Genomic DNA, 21,756 nt, shown 5'->3' on the forward strand with positions numbered 1-21,756 from the left:
AACATTGCTGTGCCTCTTCAAAACATTGGAAGAATGGGATCTCTCCATAAGTCACTGCCATACTCGTTGACAATGGTCACCCAGCATAGTGCAGAAATGCAGTTCATTGCTGATCACAATGCCATGCCATTCATCAGCTCTCCACACCTCCTGGTCATGGCACTACTAAAAACACAGCCGCATGTACTGTCATGTTAACATCAGCCCATGCATTGGTTTGGTAATTCCCTAGTGCGGCTGCTACTAGTCTCTGGTCAGAAATATTGGGTGACACAGAATGTTGCAAGGCATCCTTTACTTATTCTCAGATGACAGGTGCAGATGTGAAAGGGTTACAATATGCTTGGTGCACAATATAGGGACTGTCCTTCGTGGTGGTCATATGTTGTCAGCCAGAACCTTGAAAACAAGTAGGCCTGCCTTCACGTTCAGGTGTGGTCCAACTCTGGTCCCTTGTCGCAGGCAAATGGGTCACAAATCTGGATACTGCATGATTTGACCCATCAGGCAAATGTGACCCACATGAGACCCCTTTCAAACTCTGTCAAGGCTGGTAATGCTGTCTCACATGTGGGCGTGCCATCACACTATCGCTCAACACCTGGCATTGTTCAAGCCCCCTGTCTGCCACACCAGGCCTAGTAACAACAGTAGACATAAAAAACACTAGTGCACTTTGGTGGCCAGTGTCCAGAGACCTGCGACTGTAATCAGTTACATGCTTGCCATTGATGTGTACAAGTGTGAAGTTACATTGACATGTGACTATATCATTCAAATGGTTTTTTTTTCTCTTTTCCCTTTTTTTGCAGTGTTTTATAACCTTAATGTAGATGAAATTCTCCTTTTTTCTTATTCTTCTTCTTCTTTTTTGTCATCAGTCTTCTGACTGGTTTGATGTGACCTGCCATGATTTGCTCTCCTGTGACAACATGTCTGTGTCTGAGTAGCACTTGCAACCCATGTCCTCAGTTATTCGCTGTTAGTGGCACCAAGGTTAGTGTCCAGTTCCCAGTGAATGAGCCCAGAACTGAAATTGAGAGTAGCAAAGCAAAAGGTGAAACACTTAACTCCATTTTCAAATATTCCTTTACAAAGGAAAACACAAGAAAATTGCCACAGTTTAATCCTTGTAGCACTGCAAAGATGACTGAAGTAAGTATTAGTGCCAGTTATATGGATAAACAGCTGAAACTGTTAAAACTGAATAAAGCTACAAGCCCAGAACAGAATGACATTCTCAATGCCAGCCAGCATGGATTTCGAAAACACTGATCAGGTGAGATTCAACTCGCACTTTTCTCACCTCACATACTGAAAGTTTTGGATCAAGGCAACCAGATAGGTGCAATGTTTCTTGATTTCCAAAAAGCATTTGACTCAGCATCATGCCTACACTTATTGTCAAAAGTACAATCATATGGGCTATCAAGTGAAATATGTGACTGGATTGAGGCCTTTTCGGTAAGGAGGACACAAAATGTTATCTTGGATGAAGAGTCATTGTCAGGTGTAGAAGTAACTTCGGGTGTGCCCCAGGGAAGTGTGTTAGCACCCTTGCAGTTCATGCTGTATGTTAATGATCTTGCAGACAATATAATCAGTAACCTCAGACTTTTTGCAGATGATGCCATGATCTATAATGAAATAGTGTCTGAGGAAGCTGCATAAATATTCTACATCTACATCTACATCTATACTCTACAAAACCACCATGAGGTGCATGGCAGAGTCTACATCCTATTCTACCTGTTATTAGGATTTCTTCCTGTTCCATCCACGTTTGGAGTGCGGAAAGAATGACTATCTCAATGCCTCCGTGTGTGCCATAATTATTCTAATGTTATCCTCATGATACCTATGTGAGCAATATGTAGGGGGTTGTAATATATTTCTAGAATAATCATTTGAAGCCAGTAATTGAAACTTTGTTAGTAGACTTCCTTGAGATAGTTTACGTCTGTCTTCAAGAGTCTTCCATTTCACTTCCTTCAGTATGTGTGTGACACTCTCCTACAGATTAAACAAACCTGTGACCATTCGTGCTGCCCTTCTCTGCTTTATGTTCAATATCCCCTATTACTCTTATTTGGTATGGTTCCCAAGATACTGAGCAATATTCTAGAACCAGTCACATGAGTGATTTTTAAGCAATCTCCTTGTAAACTGGTTGCACTTCCCCAGTACTCAACCTATAAACTGAAGTCTACCACCTGCTTTACCCACGACTGAACCTATTTGATCATTAATAATAATAATAATAATAATAATAATAATAATAGCTTTATTCAACATCGAATGGTACACTGCACATGTACAAAGAAACAGTAATGATTAAAGTTATTTGTACAATACACAAGTCACATTATTTTGAATATACCATTAATTTACAACAAAATTGCAATAAGATGTTTACTGATTTCTATTCACATAATTTCCCAAAGCATTTGTTGTTCTTCATATAAGTATGGTACTTTTATAATGTGTAGAAAGGGTGTTTTACTAAAAATTTCTTAAGCTGATGTTTCAGTTTAATTGTAGGAAGAGCCATGACTGCACTAGGCAGTGCATTAGCTAATTTTATACCTGCGTACTGAGGCCCCTTTTTGTAAAGTGCTGTTCTGTGGCTACCAATGTCAAATCTTTCTTTATTTCTAGTATTGTACTGGTGGAATCTGAATAAGTGTTTGGGTGCAGTCTTTTCACAAGCAATATTCCATTTCATATCCCCATAGTATGTTACACCCAGGTATTTGTACGATTTGGTCAATTCCAACAGTGACTCATTGTAATTAAAGTCATAGTATAACATGCTTTTTTCATTTTGTGAAGTGCAAAATTTTACATTTCTGAGCAGTTAAAACAAGTTGCCAATCTCTGCGACACACTGAAATTTTAACAAGATCTGACTGAATATTTATGCAGCTTCTTTCAGATAGTACTTCATTACACATAACTGTATCATCTGCAAAGAGCCTGATTTTACCATTAATGCTGTCTGCAATGTCATTAATATACAATATAAATAGTAAGATCCCAATACACTTTGCTAGGGCACACCCAAAGTTACTTCTACATCTGACAATGACTCTCCAGCCAAGATAACACGCTGTGTCCTCCCTACTGAAAAGTCCTCAATTAGTCACAGATTTTACTTGATACCCCAATTGATCATACTTTGACAGTAAGGGTAGGTGCAGAACTGAGTCAAATGCTTTTTGGAAATCAAGAAACACTGCATCATTGAGGTTGCCTTGATCCAAAGCTTTCAGTATGTCATGTAAGAAAAGTGCAAATTAGGTTTCAAATCATTGATGTCTTCAGACTCTATGCTGGTTGGCACTGAGAAGATCATTCTGTTTAAGATACCTGATTATGTTTGAGCTCAGAATATGTTCAAAGATTCTACAAGAAATCTTTATCAGGTATACTGGATGGTAGTACTGTGGATAACTTCTACTACACCTGTTGTAGATGGGTGTGACCTACGCCCTTTTCCAAGAACTGGGCACAGTATTTTGTCAGAGGGATCTATGATAACACTATAATAAAAAATACAATTGCTACTCACCATACAGCAGAGAGGCTGAGTCACAGAAAGGCACAACAAAAAGACTGTCGGAACATGAGCCTTCCCCAACAAGGCAGACAAACAGACAAAAAACACACACACGAGCACACTCTCTGGTAGCAGTGGACTGTGGTCAAGTTTGTGTGAGTGTGATCACAAGTGTGTGTGTGTGTGTGTGTGTGTGTGTGTGTGTGTGTGTGTGTGTGTGTGTGTGTGTGTGTGTTTTTTTGTCAATTTCTGACAAAGCCTTGTTGGCCAAAAGCTAACATTCTGACAGTCTTTTCATTGTGCCTTTTTGTGACTCTGCATCTCCACTATATGATGAGAAGCAACTATCTATCTATATGCGAGCGCGGACGTCCGTCGGAGCACCAGGGAGGTGCCAACACCTTGGGAGCAGTGCTAAGTGGGCACGGACCACGAATGGAATGCCACATGCGGGTCCGGCCCCAGACAACTGCCACGACCACAGATGGTGGACGAGCCGGGTGTGGACATCCGTGGGAGCACCAGGGAGAGGTAAAAACGTCAGGAGCATGACCTGGCGGGCGCGGACCACGAACGGAATGCCCGACACAGGACAGGCCTCAGAGAGCTGCCACAGATGGTGCCCAAGTCGGGCGCGGACGTCCGAGGGAACACCGGGGAAGAGACAACACATTACAAGCAGCGCCAGGCAGGCACGGACAGCAAAGAGAGCACCCAGCGCCCTCTAGGCATAAATACTGGACAAGATCCTCCAACACGACAGTCTCAGGTAGCACATGAAGAAGGCAACGAGTTACGTGGCCGAAATATTGTGCCAGAGCGACACAAACATCCGGCAGTAGACCCGATTGTTCCACATGTCAAGATCTTGCCGCCGGGAAAGCCTGAAGAGTTACAACTATCTTTTTCATTATATTGCTACATTCCATCCTGGATTTTCTGCAATAGATTATAGTTACAAGAGGGGCTATCTCAGCCACAATTTCAGATAGCTGAGGGGTCAACGTGACAGATTGCCGTCCTATGGGCCTTGGTTCGATTCCCAGCTGGGTCGTAGATTTTCTCTGCTCAGTGACTGGAGATTTTCTCTGCCCATCCAGCGTGCAGGTCGTCCAATGTGGAGTCGACTGTAATAAGACCTGCGCTAAGGTGGCCAGACCTGCCCCGCAAGGGGCCTCCCGGCCAATGACGCCAAACGCTCATTTCATTTCAACAATTTCAGCTGTTTCTCAACACAACTGACACTAATACTTATTCCATTCATCTTTGCAGTGGTACAAGGATTAGATTGGGGCATTTTTCCTGTGTTTTCCTTTGTAAAGGAACATTTGAAAATGGAGTTAAGCATAACACCTTTTGCTTTGCTACTCTCAATTTCAGTTCCAGTCTCATTCGCTATGGACTGGAGACTAACTTTGGTGCCACCAACACCCGTTACATATGAGAAGAATTTCTTTGGGTTCTGTGAAAGATCACTTGACAATTTTCTGCTACGGCAATCACTGAAGTCTTCATGCATTGCTATCTTACAACCAAATACGTTTCTATCAGCATCTCTCTGTCTATAGCCCTATGCTTTGTTTTATACCTATTACACAGTAATCTCGGTTTCTTTATAAGATTCTTTTTAGTGACTGTATACCATGGAAGTTCTCTGCCATTACGAACTGTTTTACTGGATACACATCTATCCAATGCATGGTCATCTAGTCTCTTAAACTTCAGCCAGAGTTCCTCTACATGCTGCTGCCGCCCTGTGGTGAAAGTTTCAGGTTCCTCATTGAGGTATGACACTACTGATATTTTAACTAGTTGACTGAACATATAAGAGGAAACCAGAGGTCAAGGAGTCTAAGTGCCTAAATCATAGTTTAAAGAAAACGCAAGTCATAGTTTAACAGTTTTTGTACGAGGAGACATGAGATTTTCACCATTTTGAACATTTCAGACGAATACTCGGGTCCTTAGCCTTTTATTACCAATGAAAATAAACAAGTAGAACATCTGGTTTATAGTTGATAGGTACAACGGATGGACAATACACACTTAGACCCGTTTACCTCTCACTTACAATAGAATAAAATGATAATGCTCAGAGTACATACTCAACATAACAGACATTTATTGTTGTAACAGGATACAGCATTGCATCAATAATGTACTGATTGATTTACAAAATACAAATATTCGGGTTTAACACTTATCAACATGTATCACAGTCATCATATGATCATAGATGTTATTGCCCGAGTCTCTGGTGACATCATCATCATCATCATCATCCATTATAGATGCAAACAGTTCACCAGTCTTTGTTTCATGGGATAAACGTTTATAAAATTGGTGGTGTATCGCTGGCACAAATTGCAGAGGTTCCATCAGGTCTTCATATTCTGTGCATTTTAACTTTGGCTTCAAGGCAGTGTATTGAAGACTGGGAAGTTTTTTAGGCATTTTTCCTGTTCGTTGTTTTTACATTGACAGCTTCTGGTAAGGCAGAATACCTTCAGCTGATGTTGTCTTGTAAAAAAAGGGTATTTGGGTTTGCCTTTTCAAAATGAATTACCTGTATTCCTAATATCCCTCGAACAGTGCTCTTAAAGTACCGGTTTAGTGGTTGAAGATCAATGAAGTCTTCATCCGTCATTTTAGTAACAACAAATTTTTGACTTGCTGTGGCAGCCAGATTCATCCAGTCTCCCAGTATACAAATGTCACATTGGTTCTTCTTTCTTTTAAGTTCAATGATCCCAAAGTCCTGATCATATTCGTTGTATGAATGTCCAGAAACGAGGAAGTAGTGGTCAACAGTTCCAATTTCGGTGTTTGTAACAATATAACACCAAAATTTGTTCTGGTCTCCACAGTTGTCACTGAAGGCTTAGATGTGCTTCACAGTGAGAGGAAGACTCTGGATATACTTCAGCAGACAAGATGCTATCTCCTGGCAATCCCTACTTGGCTGTACTTCATGCCACATCAACATATGGGCAGTACCACTGGTTAAGTTGAGAATATTGAGGTTGTATGTCCAGAACTGTCACTTATAGTAGACTTTCGAGTTCATCACATGTGGTGTCGGCAAAATTTTTTGAAGACCAAAGCATATTGCAACATGGATGTCGTCCTTTAATTCCTTGCATTTCCTTTTGGCTTCTTTTCCTACTTCTGCCTTCCTGAGATGAAATTCTTTTTCAACTTCAGCTGCCTTTTTTTCATCAGGCGTACCATGTACAATTTTCATTTGCAACCTGTCACAAGTTACGCAGGTATCAGTATGAAGCCTGTAAAAGCTTAGGTTAAATTCTGTCTGGAATATATGTCCATACACACTTTCATTTTAGGTGCTATTTTGTACAACAAACAACCAACACAGCCAAAAGAAATAAAAACATTGTTTACATTCAATGAAGCAATATTTAAATTCTTAATGACCAACTGCTATTATAGTATAAATGAATATCTGCGGTAATCTTGTAGCAAGTAACTACATTCATTTACTATATGTTAATTGTACCATAAATCAATGCTTGCAACAGCCTCAATGTCAATTTTTCTGAACAGAAGTGTTAAATCAATTATTTACTTGTAATCTATTTCATGTAAAAGGTCCCAAATAAAAGTGTTAAATCAATTATTTACTTGTAATGTATTTCAAGTAAAAGATCCTACTCATACTTTTATATTATTACAGTAATCAAAGTTGTATTGCCCAAAAATATTATGATGGTTACAATGACCCATTGTATTACATAGGAAACTGTACACCCTTATCTTATTTTTATTATACTATGTTCTTTGACTAAATCCATACAATGTACATTGTCATTGGCTGAATAAACAACAACAACTACTACTACTACTACTACTACTACTACTACTACTACTATTTGCTGTGAACCAGTTGTAAGCTTGCTCATTTTTTCTCCAGGCATTATCTTGTGTGGTAGTGTTTGGGCCTCTACCCACACACAAAAGTCATCAAGAAACATGACAGCTTGTGCAGATTTCTACACAGTCCCAGGTATATTATTTATACAAGACAAGAATAGGAGTGGCACTCAAAATGCATCATTTCTTAATGTGACACTCTATTTTCAGTTGTTAAGATACAGTTTCCTCCCTACTACAAGGTGAATGTCTGTAACACTATACCATTTCAGTTTATCTAGAAGAATTTTATGATCCACTCAGTTGAAGACCTCAGCAAAATCACAGAGAACACTAGCAGCGCTAATGTACTTGAGTAGTTCTATCATAACTAGGTTTGTGAACTCATATATTGCTTTCTCGGTAGAGAAGCCTTTACAGAAGGTGAAATGAGCTTTTGGTAAAATGTTTTTCTCAGACAGGTGGTTCAGTCAGTCTGTGAAGATCTTCAAGGATCTGTTAAGAATATTCTTAGTGATTTAGTGAAATGGTTTAGCTTCAATGGACTCTCATTGAACTTTAATAAGATTAATTATATTCAGTTCACTGCAACTGCTAAAATGGAGGAGGAATTAACTGTGAAAAGTGGAACAGAGTCAATAGAAAGAGTTGAATCAACAAAGTTTTTAGGCGTTTTAATTGACTCCAGAGCAAACTGGTCTCATCATATAATAAATCTTCAGAAGAGATTCAGCTCATCGATTTTTGCCCTAAGCGTTCTCTCTCAGAGTGGAAACATTTACACAATGAAAGTAGCATACTATGGATATTTCCATTCTCTTATAACATATGGTATTATATTTTGGGGAAACCAAACACTAGCAAAGAAAATACTCTTGACCCAGAAACATGTTATAAGAACAATGAGTGGTGTAGACGCCAGATGTAGTTGTGGAAACCTTTTCCAGAAACTAAAAATTCTTACTGTCATGTCCCAGTACATATTTTCTCTTACGGGGCAAAAATACTGAGTTTCATAAAAGAAATAGTGAATACCACGGATATGATACCAGGAGAAAGCAAGATTTCCACAATGAATGTACAAACCTGACCATGGTGCAAAAGGGTGTGCAGTTCTCTGGAGCAAAAGTTTTTAATGCTCTCCCTCCAGATATTAAAAACAAATTTGATAACCATTCCTCCTTTAGAGAGCATCTGAAGCAATTTCTACTGGAAAGGTCATATACAATTTAGAAGAGTATTTTAGTAACAATGAATAAACCACCTAAATCTGTGGACCAGATATTTTGAACGTGATACACCATAGTTTAAGTGTGAGTAATGATGTAGGTACCATACCTATGTAACATTCATAGTCATTTTCACTGGTTTTTAATTTGTTTTCACTTTCAATGTGTAATGTTTTGTGTAATCTGTCAATCTTACCACATATGTGTATAGCAAACAGGTAGTATTACTTCTGTCTGATTGACTGCTTTACTACTACCTTTGTATTGATTGTTTACTGACACACTCTATATCTTTGTGAGTTTATCACAGTTGGATCGATGGAGTAAGAAATAAATAAATTTCAGGAAATATGCCTTGGTTCATCGATTGGTTATAAAGTTAACTGAAGGTCATCTCTATCGAGCATGCACTAAATTTTAGTACTTTGGTTGCAGTACCATCAGAGTCAGAAGAGTTACTGCTTTTAAGTGACATAATGGTTTTCACAATCTCACTAACAGATAACTGAAGACATCTGATGTCTTGTGATAGAGTATGCAATGCCTGTCTAAGTGCGGGGGATATGCATGCAGCGAGGAGTTCAGTTTTTCATCACAATGAATACATAATTTTTGTGTTATACATCTTACTTGTTAGTGTGTCTTGAGAATTTAACCATAATGGCCAGATAAACCATGTACTATGGCTTTTACAGATAACTGACAAGTAATTCTGGTCTAAGAATAAATAATGAATCTGTTCCAGCATAACATCAAGTGCTGGCATGTCAGCATGGAACGTTAGAGCAGAGAGGGCAATGGACAATTAGCTATCATACAATCTTTACAGTCGTGACTTATGAAATCAATTGTTTTGCTTGCATTGAAACTGTATACACTGAAGGACACTGGTTATTTGCATGTCACCATTTGCTTGCAACACACCATTGTGAACATGCAAAGTTAAGTATTGTCAACTTAACTTACTGTGATAAACTCCATTAATACGATTTGCTTGAATAGTTGTCTAGTGATGCGTTAAAACAGCTTCCTAGGTATCCCATATCAGATGAGTGGGTAGGATACTACATTGGCGACAAGTTATAAGAAGAACCCAATGCCTTGCAGCCACGGAATTTTCTTTTGTGTTATGCTGGCACCTTACTTCTCTCTTGTCTTTTCTTTGCAGGGGTGTTTACTTGCCTTAACTGTCTCTTATTGTGTTTTTGCTAATCAGTGTTTCCACGTGGGCATTGCAGAAATTTTCTTTGCTTTTGTACTTATTTTTCTTGCTTGCCTTGTCTGTTTCTTACATTTGTCTCTTCCAACACGCCCACCCCACCTATCCCACCCCCTACTCAGGTGCCACAGCTGCTGGCATTAGATGCAACACAGCTAATGCAGATGTATCAGTTTCAGAGCCAGCAAATATCCTTGCTGCTAAACATGGTACAGGTTTTAGATTTGCTAACTAACTATTATGACCAACAGGTGAATGTGGTAGCAGCTAGGTACCAATCCTTTAATTGTAAAAAATGGTCAGAACAAATTTGCAGGGTATGACAAAGAAATGCAAATGCATATGTGCTTGTGGTGCTTTATATTCAGATGTTATGTTGTGTGATGCAATCATGTACAATGTAACTGATGTCAAACTCAGAGAACAGATTTTGAAATGGTCCAATCCATCATTTCAGCAAGCAGTGCAAATACTAGATTAGTACATTTCAGGTGCCCTGTCAGCCAATAAATTTGAGCAGCCAGCAATTTTTTGGGTTGAGTCCCTTGTTTGTGACTGGCCCTTTTGGCAGCGGCAACTTGCACTCCCAATGCTGCATAAACAACTCTCCATACCATCTAAGCAGCTTGCTAAACAGGTGGTTACACAGGCGAACAGAAATAAGTCATGTCCTCAGTGTTCTTCACAGCACCTCCCGACAAGCACAGTGTTACACTTGTGGCAAGAAAGGACATGTGCAATCGTATGTTTGCAACGGTACAAACATAAGAATTTGGCCCGCTAACAAAAATTTACTTACAAGGCCCATGTCATTAAAGCAGTATATTCAAAGTCTGCAACAGGCATTAGCAACACTTGCAAGCAAGCAGTTTCTTCAGTGCTACACCACTCCAACTAACTTTTGTTCATTTGCTTCTTTATGGGAAGTGTGGGAAATTTCAGTTGGACATGGGTGCCTCTGTCACATTGCTGAATCATCACACATATGAAATGTTAGGCTGCCCACACCTGTCCAAAACTAGCATGCACCTGACAGTTTATAATGGACAAGACATTTCTGTTCTCGGAAAATGAACTTTTCCTGCTGTGTATTGCTCGCATACATGAACAGTACTTTTTCTGTGCTACAATCAAGCAATTGTGAGAACATATTTGATCTTGATTCATTTGATTTGTTTGGCTTTAACAATCAGGACAATGTGTTGTCAGTGTCTGCATTCCATGCAAAAGAAACTGAAAGAATTCCTGGAACTCTTTTTCTGAAGGTTTAGGCAAGACTAACAATTTTGTTGTTGTTGCACATATCACTCTGAACGACAATTCTCAGCAGAAATTTCGCTGGGCCAGAACTGCTGACATTGCATTATGGACAAAGTTGCTGCTGAACTTGAAGAATTGCAAGATAGTGGAGCCATTGTGCCCATACAAGAGAGTCAGTGGGCAAGTCCACTGGTTTTGCTTCCCAAACCTTCAGGCCGCATTCACCTCTGTGTTGAGTTTAAGTCTATGGTCAACCCAAAAACTGTGATTGATACTTACCCACTGCCATGCCCAGAGAATCTCATGGACAGATTAGGTGTTATTCGCTAATTTTCAAAAACTGATTTGTCAATGTGTATCTCCAAATATTGCTTGATGAAGGATCTCAAAAAGTGTGTGTAGTGAATACTCATTTGGGCTTGTTTAAATATTTACATTTGGCTTTTGGCAGTGCTTCCGCACCTACCATTTTCCAACATTATTTGGTACAGCTGACTGCTCAAATGCCAAACTGTTCAAGCTATTTGGATTTGTCATAGCAGATTATACTGGACAAGGGTGATTTTTTTAAACCTGAGTTGCAGTATCTTGGTCATGTCATAAACAACAGTCAAGGTGTACATCCTCTTCAATCACATTTGTTGGCCATATGAGATTTGCCAGTTTCTCACAATGTCCCAGAATTGCAGTCATTCTGAGGGAAAATGAACTATTATATTCAGTTCATACTGAATGCTGCACAAATCGTAGCTCCATTACATCATTTGCATTGCAAATAATGTCCCGTTTGTTTGGACAGATGAATGCCAACTAGCTTTTCAAAAACTTAAAGATGTGTTTCTCAGTGATCAATGCTTATTTCACTTTGATCCTGACGAACCAGTTGTATTGCAAATTGACGCTCCCTCTTACAGAATCAGTACAGCGCTTTCACACAGAATTGGTGATGAGGACAGGCCTATTGCTTTCACATCAAAAGTGTTGTCCAAAGTTCTTGGTAATTATTCACAAATTGAGAAAGAGGCTTTGGCTACTGTGTATGATGTCACCAAATTCCACCACTATTTGTATGGCAGAAACTTCTACTTAGCAACAGATCACAAGCCTTTGCAGTCTTTGTTTCATCTGATAAAACCAGTTCCTGTATGAACTGCCCAAAAATTGCAAAGATGGGCTTTGTTGTTGTCTCGATACCAGCATGAGATTGTGTATTGTCTGACAGCTCAACATGGTAATGCGGACGCACTTTCATGTCTTCCAATTGGCCTTGATACAGACTTTGATGCTTCTGCAGCATCTTGTTGTCACATTGATGCTCAGGATTCTGAATTGCTTCAATCTTTTCTGCTAAACTATAGGAAATTTGCAAAGGCCACGGAAGCTGATTCCAACATTTTGCTAACATACATTTGCACATATTGGCCTCGTCCCTTGCATAGAATAAAGAACTCTGTTGTGCACTGGTACTTTGCAAGTAGGCATAACCTCACTCTGCAGACAGGTGTGATTCTTGTTCAAAATGACAATGGACAGTCATGTGTGTTAATCCCTAAAGCTTTGCAAAAAGAAATGTTGCATTACTTCACCAAGGACACTGGGGGATTGTTCATACGAAACAGTTAGCGCATAGACACTATTCTTGGAAGGGTGTGGACATTCAAATAGAACAGATGATGCCAGAGTGTCAAGCATGTGTGGAAAATCAGTCTGCTCTGCCAAAGAAATTCTCTGCTTGGCCTAAGTCACAGTCACCATGGCAATGTGTGCACACAGACTTTTCAGAACCTTTTTGGAACATTCATAGCAAGTTTCCTTTTGCTGTGCCAATGAATTTGACAAAGTCACATAGCACAATTCAGGTGCTGTCATCTATTTTTTGCCTCGAAGGTTTACCTGAAGTCATAGTGTCAGGCAATGGACTTCAGTTGATGTCAAATGAATTTGAAACATTCTGTGAATACAATGGCATACAGCCTTTAACTAGTGCACTGTTCCACCAACAGTCAAATGGCAAAGCGGAACGTTTTGTTAGAGCCTTCAAGCAGCAGATGGCCAAACTACAGACACCAGGGATCAAGTATTGCAACTGTATCTCACCTCCTATCATTCGCACCCATAAGATGGATCATCGCCGGTGGAACTGCTTTGCAGCCAGCTGCTCCACCCTCCTCAGCATGCAGAGCTGAAGGAATGCTGCAAGTATCCTTTGCACTTCATGATATTGTGTTATACAAAGTTTTTAGTGGCAGTAGACAGTGGGTGTGAGGTGAGATCATCCGTCGACTTGCGCTTGCATGTATCTTATTTCAGGATCAGACGACTTGCAGTGCCAACATCATAATAAACTTCGCCACTGTCATATGCATGTTGATCCTTCTGTGTCTCTTCCGCCAGATTCACGGATCCCAAGGACACTGCAGCCACAGCAGCCACCAAAGGGTATCATTACGAAACTGCGGGACAATCCCATGGAGTTGGAGTTTTCACCTCCTCTTTTTCTACTGATGGAGCTGAACCCACCCACACTGCAGCTGACAATGCCTTCTGCATCTGGTTATTGGCATCAGGAGGTGGACACATACCATTCTGGTCATTTTCTACGGAATGTTTCCACCAGAGCGAAGGCCACATGGTAGGATATGACCAGAAGCTTGACGTCCCCTGCAGGCACAGCTGTTAGTCCAGCAAAGTGCCCACCCTTCTGTCTCCCCTGCCATTGTCGCACCCCCTGATGCTTTGGGGGGGAGGATTGTTCCGGCGTAACATCAAGCAACCTGGAACATTACAGCAGAGAGGGCAATGGATGATGAGCCATCATACAAACGCTGCAGTAATGACTTATGAACTGAATTGTCTTGCTTGCATTCAGACTGTATATAGTGAAGGACACAGATTATTTGCATGTTGCCATTTGCTTGCAAACACACCACCGTGAATACGCGAAGTTAAGTATTGTCAATTTAACTTACTGTAATAAACTCCACTAATACGATTCCCTTGAAGTGTTGTCTAGCGATCTGAGAAAACAACTTCCTAGGCACCCTATATCGGATGAGTGGGCAGGATACTGCAGAATCCAATTAAGTCTACATAACCTTACTGACACTACTAAAACGTCTGCTCAGCCTTGAAGTAACTCATACATGCAAATGAATGAAGCAGTTATGTATTTGTATATATAAACAGTAATTGTGCAGTAGACTTTTTCAATGCTGCCCCATGGGACGCAGGCACTGGAGAGTGCCTGTCAGCTTGTTCACGGGCATATGCAGCAACTACAGGCTATCTACCAGGCAACCCTACTACAAGCATTGTACGTATTAATGAAACAATGGAAAATCCAGGATGGAATGTAACAATATTATGAGAAGGAAAGTTGGTATTCACCATATAGTGGAGATGCTGAGTCGCAGATAGGCGCAACAAATAGATTTTCATACTCATACAAACATAACTCACACACGACTGCAGTCTCAGGCAACTGAAACCACAGAAATCATAGAAATTTTATAGTAAAAATCCCAAATAACATCCCTGTGTGAAAGAATGTATTTTCATGTTCCCAACAGATGAAACAGAGGTATCACAATACCAATATGTTCCAAAATGCAACACGTGAAGATGCGATCTTTCAGGGGGCCAATCTCATATTTTATAGGTGACAGAGATAAGGGGTCAAGTTTTCTGGAAAGCCCTTGGCCTAGCAACCATTTGTATACCTGTCAGAAGAAGGGACATACTGTAGCTATCCTATAGTACAGGCTCAAAATTTAAACATTACACACTTTCTCCAGCTCAGACAGATTCAGCAAATTGGTTGGTCTAGGGTGGGTCTTAGATGGTTTACAAAAGAGTGATTTGTTCGTGTGCATTCCTGAGAGAATCCCCGAAAAAATCTTGATTTTTTAGTGACCAAAAGTAACAATTTATATCATGGCAAGTTATTGAAATTTTGTATGTTCTCAAGATGGTACTCTTGGGGAAATTCGAAAATTTTCTTGATACCCTAGTGGTTCACAGTTACCATAATTATGCAGAAAACTGTAAAAATATTTTTGCACTCCATCCTGGATTTTCCATTGTTTGAAACTGTAAAAACTGGTTTTTAATCAGTTTTGCACAGTGGGTCACAATTGTCTATGTAACAATCCAGAGCAAATGCCTCAAATTTTAACTGTACATTCTTTAGACATTTATCTAGAAATGCCATTTTTTCTGTTTCGGAAATCATTATTCCTTATACAGAGACACCTGAAAAAACATGCTTTGTGTGAATCAAAAGTACCAGTTGTGGGGATGGCCACTTCTGAGTCTTATTCATGTCAAATCACCATAATTTTTAGTTCTTAAGATGATTTTCTTAAGGATCATTGAAACTTTTTTTCATTATCATTATCCATACAGAAATCCAAAGGTTCAAAGTTACCATACTTATGCACACAAAATATTCACATAATATTCGGTGTGTGGCATAAATTTAGTTTTAATTGACTTAGTGAACACATGGCAAGTGTTCTGGGATCGTCACAAGGTTTCTTAGGTCCCCAACTATGTTTTAGTCACAATTTTTCTCCAATACTACTGTATGACATACTATCTCTGTATGGGCACTTCGTGTCTATAAAGGTTATCTTGACCCGGAAATTATTAGATGGCACCACACGGAAGCATAAGTACCTTATGAAATTTTATTTTATCATGCAAAATCTTTCTACTTGCAAATCAAATGCTGCATTTTTTGATATATTGTTGGTGTAGCCTAAAACTTTTGTGCATTTTTATTTGTAGTAGGGTAGAGTGAACTTGTTTTGAATGGGAGACAATTTAGTGTTAAGCCTACATTATGTGCACAAATTTGTTTTACATGAGTCAAAGTATGTAAATATGACAAAGTATATACATAAACTGACAAAACTTTATGAGCTATGGAATTCGTTCTGCATAAGCAGCACAATCTGCTGTAACAGAGTAAAGAAGAGAACTTGCTGAAAAATGCTCCTGTTGGAGCACAAAAAAGATGAATATGTCCCTCTTTAAAAGACTGTGACAGGAAAGTTAACTGTGGGGAACCAGTGTCTTAGTCCTCATTCCACCTTCCTCACCAAAAATTATGGCATGCCAACATCTTCATGTTTTTTTTGTGCTGAAAGACAGTAACAGACAGGCAGTGACAGTAGAAGACAAAGGAGACAGTGCAAGTGGGAGAGAAAGAGAGAGGAGAAAGCGATGATGGAAGAGAGAAAGTGGCAGTGAAATGAGGAAAGAGATGTATGAAGGAAGTAGCAATGACAGTGACAGCCAAAGAGATAGGAGATAGTGGAATTTAAAAAGAGAGAGAAATGGAGACCATAGGCTTGGGGGGTGTGGACTCCCCATCCCCTATACCCACATGTTAAAGTTTCCCAGTCTAGGGGTCAAAACCCGAAGAAAACAATCTCCAAGGATTCTGGAGAGAAGACAACAATGTGTGAAGAGAAAGACAGCAGCATGTAAGTGAGAATGGAAGAACCAGTGGCAATGGGAGAGACAAAGAATGGGATAATGACACTGGCAGTGGGACAGAGAGATAGTGAAATTTGCAGAGAAGGAGACAGTGGTAAGGATGAAGACAGACAGAATGGGCGAGAGACACAGGGAAAGTGCCAATTGGAGAAAAAGGAGACAGTGGGAGAGTACAGACACTGATTAGCCAGAACATTATGACCACCTACCTAACAGCCGGTATGTCCACTTTCAGCACAGACAGCAGCAGTGATGCATCATGGCATGGAAGCAATTAGGCCTTGATAGATCCCTAGATCCTAGATAGATCTAACAGCCATGTACCGCAAGTCTCTAGAGGAACGGAAGGTTCCAAATGATTGGAAAAGAGCACAGGTAGTCCCAGTCTTCAAGAAGGGTCGTCTAGCAGATGCGCAAAACTATAGACCCATATCTCTGACGTCGATCTGTTGTAGAATTTTAGAATATGTTTTTTGCTTGAGTACCATGTCGTTTTTGGAAACCCAGAATCTACTCTGTAAAAATCAACATGGATTCCGGAAACAGCAATCGTGTGAGAGCCAACTCGCTTTATTTGTTCATGAGACCCAGAAAATATTAGATACAGGCTCCCAGGTAGAAGCTATTTTTCTTGACTTCCGGAAGGCGTTCGATACAGTTACACACTGTCGCCTGATAAACAAAGTAAGAGCCTACGGAATATCTGACCAGCTGTGTGGCTGGATTGAAGAGTTTTTAGCAAACAGAACACAGCATGTTGTTATCAATGGAGAGACATCTACAGACGTTAAAGTAACCTCTGGCGTGCCACAGGGGAGTGTTATGGGACCATTGCTTTTCACAATATATATAAATGACCTAGCACATAGTGTCGGAAGTTCCATGCGGCTTTTCGTGGATGATGCTGTAGTATACAGAGAAGTTGCAGCATTAGAAAGTTGTAGCAAAATGCAGGAAGATCTGCAGCAGATAGGCACTTGGTGCAGGGAGTGGCAACTGACCCTTAACATAGACAAATGTAATGTATTGCGAATACATAGAAAGAAGGATCCTTTATTGTATGATTATATAATAGCGGAACAAACACTGGTAGCAGTTACTTCTGTAAAATATCTGGGAGTATGCGTGCGGAACGATTTGAAGTGGAATGATCATATAAAAATAATTGTTGGTAAGGCGGGTACCAGGTTGAGAGTCATTGGGAGAGTCCTTAGAAAATGTAGTTCATCAACAAAGGAGGTGGCTTACAAAACACTTGTTCGACTGATACTTGAGTATTGCTCATCAGTGTGGGATCCGTACCAGATCGGGTTGACGGAGGAGATAGAGAAGATCCAAAGAAGAGCGGCGCATTTCATCACAGGGTTATTTGGTAACTGTGATAACGCTACGGAGATGTTTAACAAACTCAAGTGGCAGACTCTGCAAGAGAGGCGCTCTGCACCGCGGTGTAGCTTGCTCGTCAGGTTTCGAGAGGGTGCGTTTCTGGATGAGGTATCGAATATATTGCTTCCCCCTACTTATACCTCCCGAGGAGATCATGAATGTAAAATTAGAGAGATTAGAGCGTGCATGGAAGCTTTCAGACAGTCATTCTTCCCGCGAACTGCACGCGACTGGAACAGGAAAGGGAGGTAATGACAGTGGCACATAAAGTGCCCTCCACCACACACCGTTGGGTGGCTTGCGGAGTATAAATGTAGATGTAGATGTAGATGAGGGAGTTGCCACAACATCTGCACACACACGTCACCTAACTCCAGTAAATTTTGGGACGGGGGGGGGGGGGGGGGGGGGGGCGCATGAGCTCTGGCGCCATGATGTTCAATCACATACCAGGTGTGTTCAATTGGGTTCAGATCTGGCAAGTTGAGGGGCCAGCACATCAATTGAAACTTGCCACTGTGTTCTTTGAACCACTCCATCACACTCCTGTCCTTGTGTCATGGCGCATTATCTTGTAGAAGAATGTCACTGTTGGTAGCAAACAGGATCACCATGGAGGGACCTACGTGGTCTGCAACCACTGTACGATACTCCTTGGCCATAATGGTGTCTTGCACGAGCTCCACTGGATCCATGGGTGTGCATGTGAATCTTCTCCAGAGCATAATGGAGCTGTTGCCAGTTTCTCCCCATCCCACAGCGCAGGTGTCAAGGAGCTGCTCCCATGGAAGACAATGGATTCACACCCTCCCATCAGCATAATGAAGAACATATCAGTATTCACCAGACCATTAAACAGTGTGCCACTGTGCCAAATCCAGTGCCAATGGTAATGTGCCCGTTTTGTCATATTTTCTGACATCATGTTGTCAACATTGGCAGATGCATGGGTCATCAACTGTGGAGGCCCATCATTAGGTGTGTTTTGAGTACTGTGTGTACAGTCACACTTTTACTCTGCCCAGCATTAAAGTCTGATGTTAGTTCCACCACAGTTTGCCGCCTGTCTTGTTTTAGCAGTCTTCCGAGCCTATGATGCCCAACACCTGTGATGAGGGATGGCTGCCCAACCCCACGACATCTGGACATGAGTTCACCATGTGTTGAAGATATTCACTGCAGCAGTCCTTAAACACCTGACAAGTCACACAGTTTCTGAAATGTTCATGCCAGGCCTCCGGGCCATCACAATCTGCCCTCGGTCAAACTCAGTTAGATTATGCACCTTCCCTGTTCTATGCATGGTCAGCATGCTCACTGATATTACATGTACCGTGTGTGTGTGTGTGTGTGTGTGTGTGTGTGTGTGTGTGTGTGTGTGTGTGAGACTAGCAGTCATTCCTCTCTGGGTGACACTGCTATGGCCTGGATAGGTTACAGCAATAGTAGGTTAGTGATCAAAATATTCTGGCTGATCAGTGTATATGGACAATCGCAGTGAGAGGAAGATGGTGAGTATGAAGGCTTCATTACAAAGAGAGACTGGGTAAAATGATTCAGGATGTTCTGTGTTAAAAGAGTGTGAATATTTTCATATGCCAAAATTTTTGGTGATGAAGATGGAGTGAGGACTGAGGCAGGTGGTCCCCCACTTTTCTGTCTTTTTAGCGGTCTGACAGGAACATTTCTCAGAAGGTTTTCTTGTAATTTATAATACTAAGGATGTACTAGGATAATTAAACATTGTTGACACTGGGTGATGCAACCATTAACTTCTCTTGTAAATTTGTCCACAGAAGAAGGAAGAATCCCTGAAAGTCTAAAACAAGCCAGACAGTGCCTGTTTATGAAAGATATCATATATTGTCATCCTGTTACTATTACCTCTGCAGTATCTAAAACAGTAGGAACTGTCTGAAGAAACAGAATAGCAAAATTTTGTTGGCAAAAACAGCCAATTAAATGAGGCATAGCATGGTTTTTGGAAGTGCTGAACTACAAAATCAGCTACGGCAAACTTTGAAGCTTCCAGCAGCAGCATTAAATGGATAAAAGAAAATTTGTGTTTTTTTCCCTTGAACTTTCTAAGCCATTTGATAGTGACAGCCATAACAACCTAACACAAAAATATAGTAAAACTATAGAAAATCCAGGATGGAATGTAACAATATTATGAAAATGAAAGTTGCTACCCACCATATAGTGGAGATATTGAGTCGCACATAGGCACAACAAAAAGACTCTCACAATTAAAGCTTCTGGTTATTAGCATTTGTCAGCAAACACACACACGCGCGCAAACACACACACACACACACACACACACACACAGCTTTAATTCTGAGAGTCTTTTTGTTGTGCCTATGTGCAACTCAGCATCTCCGCTATATGGTGAGTAGCAACTTTTCATAATATTGTTACAAAAATAGAGTAACTACTCCATAACTGGTAAAGCTGATAATATTGTAAAATCATACTAGGGAAACAGAGAAAATGTGTTAAGCTAATTATAATACTGACAAAAGTGCTTACACTGATTTTAAAACAGTGAAGCACGGATTATCATGATAGCTAGTCTTATTCATAATAATGTGTAATGGTATGTATTCAACAGTTAGTGACGATGTCCTCATGAATGCAGATGACACCTTTCTCATGGCAAGCACTGATTAGAAACAGCAGTAACAGATTTCTTTGTTCGTCAGCCGTTCTGTACAATGGTATTCGCCACGTCATATTTACATGGAGCTTGAAAAATCACATAATTATGAGTTTAAAAATTACACTGTTCCATGAATACATTAATAAAATGAATGATTATCTTTATTAAGCATCTAAAAGCACTGATGTACACATAGAATGTTTTAGATTGTTACATATAGTTACGTGAGTATATATCAATAGAGGGCATGCTTATTTATCTTAGAATAACTACTTAAAACCAATGAATACATACAGATGTAATTATTATACATTCAAGTCTACTGAAGCTATCTAAAAAAATTCCATTCATTTTTACACCTGCAGATGAAAACATTACTTTAATTTTTGGCTGCAAGATGTTTTTTTTTTTTTTTTTTTTAAATACTGTTTAAAAATTTTAAACACACAACTTTTTGATTTAATTTTGAAAAGGACCATTTGTATAAACTTATTATAGTGTGGCAAGCTGTTGTACACAAAGCATCCTGTATTTCTGGCTCTTTTTTAGTTAATTGGAGCCGATTTCCTTCTATATGATAATAAAGTTTACTTCTTGTGTTATAATCATGGATATATTTGCTTAATGGTGCAGTGTAGTTAGTTTTTACAATAATAATTGTTTCATATATGTATAGACACTGTTAATCTGTTTATTTCACTGAATTTATTTCTGCAGCAAATTCTATCAGATAATTTTGCTATACATCTTCCTTTTTTAGTTTTGGTAATCCTTGTATGTGCACATTTCCCCAGATCAAGATACCACAGAATATTTGGGTATGGACTAGCCTACAGCACACTATATAGTGTTTGCTTGTTTACTGTCTTTGACAGTTTTCTCATCAGAAACATGCTTGAACTCATTTTAGGACAGATGTCAAGTACTTATCCATGATCACACTCAGGAATTTATTACTTTATGTCAGTTTTAGATCCAAGTCTTCAAGCTTGACAGTAATATTTTCCAAGTTATGTGTTTTGTTTGTATGTTCTTGCATACATCTGGT

The sequence above is a fragment of the Schistocerca gregaria genome, chromosome 1 (genome assembly GCF_023897955.1).
Source record: "Schistocerca gregaria isolate iqSchGreg1 chromosome 1, iqSchGreg1.2, whole genome shotgun sequence".
Taxonomy (NCBI): Eukaryota; Metazoa; Arthropoda; class Insecta; order Orthoptera; family Acrididae; genus Schistocerca; species Schistocerca gregaria.